Here is an 8,686-nt window from a genome sequence, read left to right as displayed (position 1 = left end):
AATAACAATTTACCGTTACGGCGGTCGCTCCACGATTCAAATGTTGTTCACTTTTTTTGCTCTTCTTCTGATGAACACGGTGTTTGTGTGTGCCACGTATAAAGCGGAAAACGTTGTTTGAATGGTGCGCAATGTGACGATTTCTCCCTTTCGTATACTTCGTATATATATCTATGTATATATGTTTATCTATCGTTAGACCGCCAAGTACATCTATCGCGCGCACAATTTTTCCATTTGAACATTACATCTGTTGCTTTCAAGCTGAACGGTTGCACAACGCCAATTTTCGGGTAATATCACTTTCGTCGACTGTTTGCGATACGACTGTGTGGCATTTTGGATCCAATCAACTGGAATATTTGTTATTTTATTTAGTGTGAGCACATGAAATTCATTCGTTGTTTATAAATGTGAAAGCTTTTTCGTTTGTTTTTTTTTATTCAAAATTGATTTTATTTTTTTGGTTAACGCAAAAAAAATAGATTTGAAGATCCAGCATTTTGTAATTGACATGTGAATGAAATGTATACGAAACAACAAAACATTGTGTGAATTGACGTTCTAAAAAATAATATTCAATAAATAACACATCGAAGCTAGAAACAGACTGAAAATTACAGAGAAAAACTGTGCAATTTCATTTTACATACCAAAAAATAATAATAATAAATAATTGAATAATACTGTAAAGCCCAATGAGGTTTAATATTTCTTTTGTTCGGGTGCTATTAACGCAATAACGGTATTATGAATGTGTCCGATGAGAGGGTGCATATGTGCTTTGCAAATTAAAATTTAACGCGTTGAAATGCTGAATACTTTACACTTTTTCAAAATTTATTGCACATAAACTAGCTCTCAGGGGGTGCGAAATGTGAATACATGAATGTGCTAAAGCTCAATTGAATTTACTCAAAACCTTTTTTTCCATTCCAACGGCGTGATTTACGCGAATTTACCGCGCATTTTTTAAACAATAAATTTTTTTTCGGTTCGTTTTTATGGCCCGTGCCCAAACCATTTTATAGTTTTTGCCTATGATTGGTTTATTATTGGTCGAAACCACTTTCAAGCGTTCGCGTTAAAAAAAAGTCATGACAAATAAATGCGCGATATTAGTTTCGTATAAATGCTGGACAATAATAATATAATTGGCTTATCTTATCATATTGGCATATTGTTCATTTGATATACCGAGTACCTAGTAAAATTGAACTTTTATTTTGACCGTTTTATAAAATGAGTGCATTAATTTCTTGTTATCAGGTCTAGTTTTGCACACAAATAAACTCAACTGAATATCATTCACATTTTATGGTCGAAACGAGGTGAAAAAAAGCGTCTACAACAAACAGAGTAAGTACTAATTGGTATTATATTTTTATTGATAGTGATATTGAGCTATTTCCTGAAAATGAAACAAATCAACTGAAAAAATGAGTCACTTAACTGCCGTGTTCATAAGTGCGATAAATTCTAAGCTTAAGGTTTAATGTTCTCTTTGAAGAAATGAAATGAAATTCCGTTCGTTTGACCTTGAAACTTGATCAAAAAAGTTATTAATTTATCCTAGCGGAAGGATCTATTCATCACAATCCATCAAAATGAGCTTAATGCAAAAATGTCAATCTGGAACAGCATCGATGCAGCTTCAACATTGAAAGTTCGTCGAAGAATTTCTGAGAAGTGTTCTTGAAAATCAATTCACAGCAAGTGCAAAAACATGATTTATTCAAAGCCCGCAAGCAATAGCACCCACAAGACAAGCAAAAGGAAAATGTTTTAAAGTTGTGCATAAAAACAATCAAAAAGGGTCATTTGATAAACGAGAAAAGCATGAAATTGAAAATAATATTATGTGGAGAAATCCAAAGTCAGTTTGCATTCGGAAATTTGTCAAATTTTTATCGCGTAGTACATGAAGCAATTTCTTTTGAATTTTGCCTGCTTGAATAATTCCATATCTCCATTTTTGGACTTGAGTCAAAATCGCGACGGCCACTTCAAAAATGCGATTCAAAACACCACTGTGCTAGTAATATTCAATTACCTTTGATTAATTCGCAATCGTAGTTCTAATGTAGAAAGAAGACGAGCACATTAAAAAGAGATTTTATGTGATGAATTGTCTATATGCGTCCATAATTTGAGGTATGGTCATGACTAATGAGATAATTCAATACATACTTGAGTTAAAATAGTACCCAAGCGACGACTTGTCTCGATATTTTAGTACCACCCAACTTTCGTGTATGTTCTTGATCGTCTTTGATACATAATTCGAAAGAAAAAATCCATAAAATAGGTTAATTGTGTTATCAACGCATCGCAAACGCGTATAAAAAATCCATTATCTTTTATTAATCATAAATGTTTTCATGCGTTGATATGAAATCAACGATAGCAAATTGATAATAAACCACCAGAACGGTTGCCAATATAATTAAAATTTAGTCAACATGATCCATTAAATGGTACTTCTTAAGGATGCGCCACACCACTTAATCATATTGATATTTGACGGAAGGCGCACACTAACAATTCAATTTTAATATATAAACATAAATAAAGAGAGCTTTCTTTCGCAAATAAAAACGCATTTTTGTTTACGTTTTATGGCAGTGGCAGCCTCACTTGAATTCGTCAAATTAATAATTTCAGTGAATGTTTGCCGTAACGGAAACCATAAGAAAGCTAACGCACAAAAAATGATTTCATTTTAACGTTGCCTTCATCGATACATACATTCATTTTGGGATTTCAATTTCTTTTATATTTTGTTTTCACACAGAAATCGTATAAATATTGTACTATGTGTACAGTATACAAGTTTGTTATTTTTTCGGTGAAATTATGATAGGAGCGCTAATGTGAGTTATCGCACTTTGTGTACAAGCACATAGGAGAAAATCATTTGTACAAATACAACATTTTGTGAAATAAGCTGAAAGCACACACTACGCATCTTATTGACTATGGTAAACAGCCTTACCGTCATTTAAATGATGATTTATTGATTTCAGTTGGTTGTAATCAAATGATTGTTAATAGTTATTTTATGGACGTTTTTTTTCTCATTGGCTTGGTGCGTCTTTTTTCCGTATCTTTCCATCCGAAATACGATTACATTATTCATTGAAATCAGTGGAGCTTCGTGTTGCGTCTGTTTACCTCTTCAATTAATGAGATTGATATGAATTCGTTTGCGGAAACTTCAGTCGTTTATTGAAATTCTAATGCTGTGAGTCACCTTTTGATGAAAATAGCGTCTAACATGGTGCAAAAGGAGCCATTTAATTATCTTATTGAATTAAGCTACTTAGGCGGTCAGATATGACGTAAAACAGCAGAATATTTGTATATTCGATATTCTAGATTCGATTAATTAAAGATTCTTGCGTCAAAACACAATATTTTTGCTGGAATCGATAATACGATATCATAAACGTAAAATGTTAATTTCGGGCTGTTTTCGGTGACGATGGAAAGCGGGATAAAAATGATAAATGTTGACCTTTTCCAAAAAAAAGGATAATTAAATCAAAAGCTCAGACGAAACACATATTCGACAAAAAGCACCCAACTGTCGCATTCACCGGCAACAAGTCATCAAATTGAAATTATTTGGCGCATCAAGCAAAGTCTGCTGTATAATCATGCGGTTTTATTCAAAATCGTGAAGAAAAATTTGGTGGAACCAAATAAGCCGCGCTACTTTGACGACTAATCTTGGCCATCACTACCATATTCATTTTTGGTTCTTCTTTTTGAAGAAAACTTCAACCAAATATGAAAAGAATGTTCGTATCATGCGTCTCGACAAACAACGTCAAAGGAGTTTTGACTGTCTCATGGGTATCATCTCTCAATATTTCGCATGGTCAAGGCGATGCGCAGCAAAAACTCACATTAAATTTAAATTATTTTGCATAGCACTTTGATGTAAATGGACAGTTCTATAAATGATGTCATTAAAATACAATATTAAAACATTTGCAAACAATATTTGGTCTCAACACAATGTTTACTGATTTCTTTTTTAAAAAAATCCACAAATCGTTACAGCCACACACACGTTCATTTCATTCCCATTTGTCGCCAATCGTAAAATAATGGATAGATTTTGTCAGATTGAGTTTTTTTCATCATTTGAAAACAATTTATTTCCTAGATTAGGGAACAACCATGACAACGAAAAATGATTAAATTTCCAAAGGGCCAAAAGTAAACATTTATTTAATTTCAAATGTCTGATACCTCCAGTTATCGCTTTTACTCTTTCTCATATTTATTTTATTGTCACTTATCGTCCCCCAAAAAATAAAAATCGTCATGAAATGTTATTTATAAGTGTTTCGCCATGCCTTGCGGTGATATTATCGTTCATCACACACAAAAATGCCAAAAACAAATCTTCAAAATTTTATCGTCAAATGACATGAAATTTTAGTGCGAAAGTAAATCATATTTAGTTTTGCAGTGTCTGTCATTCACACCGAATTTGCGATGAAACTGTGAATTGTATCTTGAATGAGCTGATAATTTATTGATTTAATATCGAATTCCGATCGAGGTTTGTATTTTGTTTGTGTCGACTCAACTGGAAGATTACATCGTTATGTTGAGTGTAGATGATAGATAAGACAACGAAATAGATTGAAATCTGCACGTACATTAATTAAATTGCGGGAAAGAAAAAGTGTATAAAACACGATCGAATCGTCTTTTCGTTTGTTTTGGAAGGCGTTATACATGAAAGGCGTACACTCTTTATGGACTTTATCCAAAGTGGTACATGTTTTATGTGTTTACGGCATAGTCTATGTTTTTGGTGTTGAAGTAAGTCGCTGAAAAAAGCTGTTTCCGTTCGATTCAATCAACTAATGTGTATGTCAAGAACTGGGACTTTTTGGAACTGAACAGTTTATGGCACTTCTGTGCGATTCCATTATTTATAGATTTTCAATGATATTAGATACTTCCATCATCGTCATCACTGAAGGCATCAACAACATCTAAGAAAACTTTCTATTGTTTTTTTTTCATCAAATTAACTAGTTTCATCGACTTTTCTATTTCAAGTTTAATATTTGGCTTTCAATATACACTAATCTTCTGGCAAAACTGCAGGGCAAACAATTCGTTTGTGTTATATACCCGTCAAAATGTGGAAAAGCTTAGACGTTCATTGCGAAATATTACAAATTATTATTTGGCTCATGGAAAATAAAGAGATAAAATTATTCTTGATGGTGTGCAGCCCAAAACTTTGGCACCCTTCGAGCATATTACATTGTCTTTTCGCACTTTCAAACTCGATTAACTGCGCTACAAACAAAAACTTTTTGAAAAGTCATATTCATGATTTGATTCACATTCAAATATGTTTTAAACACACATGTATTACGGTCGTGTTGGCAACAATGTTCAGATCTGAGCAGCAGGATCTTGTCTGTTGTATCTTGTGCTTTCGTAAAACCATCTAGACATTTATTAACAAAATAAGGAAAATACTTTGAATTCCATTCCGATGTTTTACTTAAAATATTTCACCTTTTAACAGCGGATTCACGCTGGAAAGTTATTTAATTTAATGAGAGAAAAAACAAACAAAAAAAAATGCCATTAAATGTATTCATTCCCACGTAACTGGATTCAGATATAAGCTTTTGGTTTTATACAAATACAAGCTAGGGGGTCGACACAAACTAGAAAATTAAAAAAAACTCAGAAAAATTTGGACTTATTAGGTTCGGTCAAATGTACACGTTATATGCAATTTACTAAAAGAAAAACTAGGAAAAATTGGCAAAACTAAAGCCCGTGACTCCCATAGGACACGACCAACGTTATTTGAACCCATGGATGATTTTTTTCGGAATGAATGTACCATGAATAAAATATACTGCCATTGAAGCTGATCGGAATTTCATCATTCAGTCAGATTACGTTTCAAACGTTGCTTCAAAAAAGCTTGTGAATTAGAATGACACACTTAGAATAGTTGCTATAGTTATAAAATACGACCTTGTTTGGTTGTGCTTGTTGCTCCATTTGACTGCGAAATTCATATTTTCTTTTCAAAAGCTCAAAATCTCAATTACTTCTTAAAAATAGATGGTTTTAATAAAATTACTTACGTAAAAGTTAAATTTGCGTTGACTGAAATCAATTATTTCGGTGCTCTGCATTCATCACTTCATTGAAGATTTGTGCACAATTGTACATAGTACAAGTTCCGTTTGGAATGTTAAAAGCAGTATTTTTGCGTTTTCTCCTAAAAAATTTACTGCAACAAATTTCATTTTTTTTCCTATACTTTTCACTAAATAAATAACTTTTATTTGAGTTTCATTTTCAAGGCATCATATTTCTTTTGTATGTAAACAGCAAACATTATCTCATCTTGAACACCTTTAAAATTGTCAAATATAAGGATATTGTTTACATAACATGATAAAAAGGTCCTTGCATTGGACAGCTTTATCTACGAATCTCATAAATACAAACACTTTTCATTGAAATTGACTGTTCCGTTTGCAAAATCTGGTTTGATATCACACACTTCATGGAAAATAATGAGATCGTCGTAAACTGTTATCCATTTTTCATTTGCAGCTGCATCAAAGTGCTGCTTCCGAGATCAAAATGGAATGTAGAGATTTATACGCATTACAAACATCAAAAAATGATGACAGTGTTGTTGCGTAATGAAGTAATAAAGTAAAGTCCTGTTCAACAAATAAACTGCATGACTTTTACTAAGAATGCATACATCATGTTTGCACAACATCAATCAATGTTATTTTTGTGCGGAAAATGTGCAGTGACGGCTAATGATAAAATCCATTACAAACAACGCACAACCATAAAAAATATGTCATGTTGACGTTACTATTTTTTTAAGCTCTCAGGTTTTTTGTTGACGATGCCATTCGATATGCTCCCGCATGAATTGACTTCATCCATCTAGGAATGATTTAACATTTATTATTGATGGTGATGGACATGAACTCTTTTATGAATAAATTAAAAGCGATAATATTTTGCGTTTTTCTAAAAGAAAAATTAAAGTTTAATTTTTTTTAAATAAAAAATAATAAAGTTGCATGTTTTATATGATTGTTGGCGGTCAATATTTGTCAGCAGGTGGTCAATCAAGCAATTTAAAGCATTGTGCATATGTTATATCAGCACAATTGGACATCTGTTGCTGATGGCATTGGTCATCAAGTTGATTTATTATTCTCACGGCATATTCATTGTGTGTATTTAATTGCATTGACCTAACCATATCAAAATGCTACACAAATGGTATTACATTTTCGAGAAATGGAAGTTGCCTGTCCGAATAAAAGTTTTCTTCAAAATGCCTGATAGCGATGAGCAAGACTGGATGCGGTCAATGAAATTTCAGTTCAAAATAATAGGAGTTCCTTGTTTGTTCACCCGATTTGGGTTATCCACAGATATGAATACATTATTCAATGCACTTGTAACGGATACACAGTTCACCATTGTCTCAAATAATGCATGCTTGAGTAATTAAAACTTATTCTGAAGTTTAGATAAATGCAAACAAGGATTAAAAATGCCCAATGTTCATTGTTCAGTGGGTGCAAAGCACGTTTATCAATTTATACTGTACACAATGAAAATTGTTTCAATTGGATGTGTCGTCAAAGTTTTCAAATCCATAAATTCAATTTGTCGCAACTGAGTTGAAACAATTGTTCGATTTAATCAACACACATACAAAAAAAGATACATCCAAATTGCTTATTAGAAAAGTGTGCAAATTTTTAGAATTCTCGTTTGCATTTATAATTCAAATGAATGTTTGTTCAACGGAAAATGGTTGACTTCCATCGGAGATGTAATTTGAAACTGTGTTGCATAAAATAACAACTAGATAGTCTGGTTGTTTACAAAGTGAATACTTGCCTATTATGATTATCATTGCCTCAGTGCATTTTAATTATGTGTTTTCACGTATTCACTCTTGCGTGGAAAGTATGATCTCAAGTTTCGACAGTGAAAATGATTTTCAATGAGCAACGCTTTAGGTATATCATATGCCTATAGGTTAAGGTAACTATAGCTACTGCTCACAATGTGACGATTATTTTTCCTTGTTTACAAGCTTAAATTACATCCCAATTTAGATATATGCCGCACGGTCTCTTAGAACAAAAATCCACCTATGCAATGTTCGCTTTTGTTTCGATTCTTCAACTAATAAGGACTTTAATACTTCAACTAATGAAGTATTATACACAGAATTTTGAGCGATATAATTCCATCATAATTGCATGGTTTGCCATTATAGTGTGTTCATTTTCGTTGTTAGTTGATCGGGCAAATGATGAATCTATTGTCCTTATTAATTGTTTTGCAAAGGCTAAGCATTACACGGTTCGCCTTGAGATAAGTTTCATAGAATGTCAGATATCAGGTAGCCAATTTAATTTTCCGTCTCGGCTGTCAGCTTTGCATTTTAAACAGACAGAAAAACTTTAATAAGTTGGCTGACATTTATGAAGCCAATGTGTAGACATTTTTCTAAGCTTATAATTTTATCGTTTTGCAATCACCTTTGGTTGAAATGAAATTTTAAATTACATATACAATATAATAATAATTCAATAATATGAGCTCAGTCACATATCCACACGGTCGGATT

General features: G+C 32.5%; 1 protein-coding gene across 2 annotated transcripts in view; it reads left to right on the top strand.

Moving 5' to 3' along the window:
* Positions 1-265: 265 nt before the first annotated feature.
* The window catches only part of LOC116342815 (atrial natriuretic peptide receptor 1-like), a 49,213-nt gene continuing 40,792 nt past the window's right edge, over positions 266-8,686 (top strand). Inside the window, exons 1-2 of one of the 2 annotated variants that reach the window (XM_031770574.1) lie at positions 266-379; positions 1,270-1,359. The gene's annotated coding sequence lies outside the window, so the exon portion shown is untranslated. The remainder of the gene's footprint in view (positions 380-1,269; positions 1,360-8,686) is intronic. The other variant, XM_031770575.1, reaches the window with a different exon arrangement.

Source organism: Contarinia nasturtii, unplaced genomic scaffold, assembly GCF_009176525.2.
Source record: "Contarinia nasturtii isolate CC-2019 unplaced genomic scaffold, AAFC_CNas_1.1 Cnas_scaffold_928, whole genome shotgun sequence".
Classification (NCBI taxonomy): Eukaryota; Metazoa; Arthropoda; class Insecta; order Diptera; family Cecidomyiidae; genus Contarinia; species Contarinia nasturtii.
The sequence above is the reverse complement of the archived record's forward strand: the minus strand, read 5'-3'. Positions and strand labels throughout refer to the sequence as shown.